Source organism: Lipotes vexillifer, unplaced genomic scaffold, assembly GCF_000442215.2.
Source record: "Lipotes vexillifer unplaced genomic scaffold, Lipotes_vexillifer_v1.1 scaffold528, whole genome shotgun sequence".
Lineage (NCBI taxonomy): Eukaryota > Metazoa > Chordata > Mammalia > Artiodactyla > Lipotidae > Lipotes > Lipotes vexillifer.
This window is the reverse complement of record NW_006794582.1, coordinates 787,422-791,996: the sequence shown is the minus strand read 5'-3', so window position 1 is coordinate 791,996 and position 4,575 is coordinate 787,422.

The window sequence follows — 4,575 nt, the reverse complement described above, 5'->3', positions numbered from 1 at the left end:
ATTTCAAGAAAAATTGAGAAAAAGACACTATCCACAGATTAAAAAGGCAACCCACAGAATGGGAGAAAGTATTTGTAAATCATGTATCTGATAAGGAATTAATATCCAGAATATATGGAGAATTCCTAAACTCAACAACAAGAAAATAATTGATTCAAAAATGGGCAAAGGGGGCTTCCCTGGTGGTGCAGTGGTTGAGAGTCTGCCTGCCAATGCAGGGGACACGGGTTCGTGCCCCGGTCCGGAAAGATCCCACATGCCGCGGAGTGGCTGGGCCCATGAGCCACGGCCGCTGGGCCTGTGTGTCTGGAGCCTGTGCTCTGCAATGGGAGAGGCCACAACAATGAGAGGCCCGCGTACCGCAAAAAAAAAAAAAAAATGGACAAAGGACTTGAATAAACATTTCTACATAGATGATACACAAATGGCCAAGAAACACATGAAAATATGCTCAACATCACTAATCAGAATTAAATGTAAATCAAAACTACAATGAGATATCACCTTACATCCACTGTGATGGCTACTATCAAATAAACAGAAAACAAGTGTCAAAAAGGACATGGAGAAATTGGAAACCGTGTGCACTACTGGTGGGAATCTAAAAGCTACAGCCACTGTGGAAAACCGTGTGACAGCTCCTCAAAAAATTAAAAGTAGGATTACCATATGATCTAGCAATCCCACTACTGCGTATATACCCAAAAGAACTGAAAGCAGGTTTTTAGGAGATATTTTACACCCATGTTCACAGCAGCATTACTCACAATAGCTAAAACATGGAAGTAACCCAAGTGTCCATCACTAAATGAATGGATAGGCAAAACGCAGTATATGCATATAAAGGATTTTTTTTTTTTTTTTTTTTGGCTGTGCTGCGCGGCTGGCGGGATCTTAGTTCCCCAACTAGGGATTGAACCCGGGCCCCCAGCAGTGCAAGTGCAGAGTCCTAACCACTGGACCACCAGAGAATTCCCCATATAATAGAATATTATTCAGCCTTAAAAAGGAAAGAAATTCTGACACATACAACTACGTGGTTGAACCTTGAGGACATTATGCTAAATGAACTAAGCCAGTCACAAAAAGACAAATACTGTTTGATTCCACTTATGTGACATATCTAGAGTAGTCAAAATCATAAAGATACAAATTGTATGGTGGTTACCAGGGGTTGGGATGAGCAGAGAATGGGCAGATGTTGGTTAATGGGCATAAAGTTTCAGATTCGCAGGATGAAAAGATTTATGGGGATGGATGGTAGTAATGGCTGCACAACAATGTGAATGTATTTAAGACCATTAAACTTTACATGTTAAAATGGGTAAGATGGTAAATTTTATGAGTATTCTAACACAATAAAAGAAATGTGGGACTTCCCTGGTGGCACAGTGGTTAAGAATCCTCCTGCCAATGCAGGGGACACGGGTTTGATCCCTGGTCCAGCAAGATCCCACGTGCCGTAGAGCAACTAAGCCCATGCGCCATAACTACTGAGCTCGTGCACCACAACTACTGAAGCCCGCATACCCTAGAACCCGCATGCCGCAACTACTGAACCCACATGCCACAACTACTGAAGCCTGTGCACTCTAGGGTCTGCATGCCGCAGCTACTGAGCCCATGTGCTGCTACTGTTGAAGCCCGCATGCCTAGAGCCTGTGCTCCAAAACAAGAGAAGCCACTACAGTGAGAAGCCCACGCACCACAACGAAGAGTAGCCCCTGCTCGCCACAACTAGAGAAAGCCCGCACGCAGCAATGACAACCCAACACGGCCAAAAAAAAAAAAAAAATTAAAAAAAAGAAATGTGAAGTGGAATGTTTCCCTTAGAAGTACTTCTAGGACCACCCTCCTAGTCAGCAACCAGCAAGCCCCCAAACATTTATGGCCCATCTGGGTACCACTGTTCTATATGCAGGGGATCCTGAGAGAAGGACAGGGCCCTTGCACTTGAGCAGCTCACAGACAAGTAGGAAAGGAAGCAAGGAGATGGTTGGACCACTGCAGAGCATCTGTCATCTTCTATTCAGACCTACAAAACCTGGAGAACAGAACAGGAAACCTAATTCTGCCTCCTCAGTGTCCTGCTCATACAGTGTCCCAGCCAGGGCCCACCCCACAGCCAACGTCCAGACCCACTACATGCACATGGCCCTTCTGCAACAGCATCTGATGTAGGTTCCTGCCCTGATGCAGACCCTGCCCTGGGCCCAGTCTGGGTAAGTTTCTCCTGGTGGCAGAATCTTAATTTCCTCCTTGGAGCAGTACCTCCCTCTTTAAAGGAGCTCCAGGCAAAAGTCTGGGGAGTCAGGGGGCTGTTTTTCAGTGATTCACCCACTAGACTGCAGCTACAAAATCCCCAGAAGTTCCCTTTAGTTAACAAAGCAACTGGACAGATACACCATGCCTAACCTTGTTTACTGCATAGCTACTAGAAAGTATTGAGTTTCAAAGAAACAAGTTTGATGCTTAATTAGAACTACCCCCTGCCCTTATGAATGTAAATTGGTACAGCCACTATGGAGAACACTATGGAGGTTCCTTAAGAAACTAAAAATAGAGCTACCATATGATCCAGCAATCCCACTCCTGAGCATATATCCAGAGAAAAACATGGTTCAAAAGGATACATGCAAAGGATACATGCCAATGTTCATTGTGACACTGTTTACAATAGTCAAGACATAGAAGAAACCTAAATGTCCATCAACAGAGGAATGGATAAAGAAGATGTGGTACACATATACAATGGAATACTACTCAGCCATTAAAAAAGAATGAAATAATGCCATTTGCAGCAACATGGGTGGACCTGGAGATTATCATACTAAGTGAAGTAAGTCAGACAGAGAAAGACAAATATCATATGATACCACTTATATGCAGAATATAAAAAGGTGATATAAATGAACTTATTTACAAAGCAGAAACAGAGTCACAGACTTAGAGAATGAACTTACGGTTACGGGGGAAGGGTGGGGGAGAGAGATAGACTGTGAGTTTGGGATTGAGATGTACACGCTGCTATATTTTAAATACATAACTAACAAGGACCTACTGTATAGCACAAGGAACTCTGCTCAATATTCTGTAATAACCTAAATGGGAAAAGAATTTGGAAAAGAATAGACACATCTACATGTATAACTGAATCACTTTGCTGTACACCTGAAACTAACACAACACTGTTAATCAACTACATTCCAATATAAAATAAAATTTTTTAAAAAACAACATAAAAGGGGGGAACAAAGAACTACCCCTCTTAGAGGGGCATCAGCTCCCAATATTGAGGGGAGACCCACCCCCTTGCTGCCGACCTGGCCTCGCTGCAGACAGTGCTGCTCTGTTGGAGGGGGCTGTTGAATCCCTCTCCCCTCTCTCCTCAGCACAGTTTCTGGAAGGGTCTCTAAGCTTCCTCTGAGCCCAGCTGTGGCTTATTAACAGGGGCAGATGGTAATAAGACTTTACAGTGAAGCATGCACTCTTCAGCTGTTATCAAACATGACAGCAAACAAACCAAGTGCCACCTTCAGGCTGTGAATCTGGGCCTCAAGAACCAAGTTTTGTGGGACGACCCAAGTTGGCTGTATGATGGCCGGGACCAGATTTCCTGTGGACAGTGCTACACACCTCTGTGCTGTGACTTTACCATCCCGACTCCAAAATGATGCTCCCCTGGAAGGTCCTCATCAGGGCTTCGAAATTTGAGGAATCCCGAGGCCGAGTGGCAAGAGCATGGGATCAGGTCCAGCTCCGTGTTGAAAGGAAGTGATTTTGGTCAAGTCACCTCTTCCCTCTTGAGACTTCAGTTTCCTCACATGTAAAACAGCTAATATTTATTTAACTTTTCACATTTTAATTGTGGTTAAAAAAACCCATAAAATTTATCATCTTAATCATTTTTAAATGTATAGTTCAACAGTGTTAAGCATTTTTCCACTGTTGTGCAACCAATCTCCAGAACTTTTTCATTGTGCAAAACTGCAATTCTATACCCACTAACCCAATTCCCCATTCTCCCCTCCTCCCCAGCCCCTGGCCACCACCATTCTACTTTCTATTTCTATAAATTTGACTACTGTAGATTCCCTCATATAAGTAGGATCATGCAGTATTTGTCTCTTTGTGATTGGTTTATTTCACTTAGAAAAATGTCCTCAAGGTTCATCCATGTTGTAGCATTATGTCAGAATCTCCTTCCTTTTTAAGGCTGAATAATACTCCTTTGTATGTATATACCATATTTTGTTTATCCATTCAACCACTGATGGACACTTGGGTTGCTTCCACCTTTTGGCTATTGTGAGTAATGCTCCTGTGAACACAAGGGTACAAATATCTCTTTGAGATCCTTCTTTCAGTTCCTTTGGACATAGATCCAGAAGTGAGGTTGCTGGATCACAGGATGATTCTAATTTTTGAAGAACCACCACAGTGTTTTCCATGGAGGCTGCACAATTTTACATTCCCACCAACAGTAAACAAGGGTTCCAATTTCTCTACATCAGGGGTCCCCAACCCTCAGGCCACGGACCGCCACTGGTCTGTGGCCTGTTAGGAACCAGACCG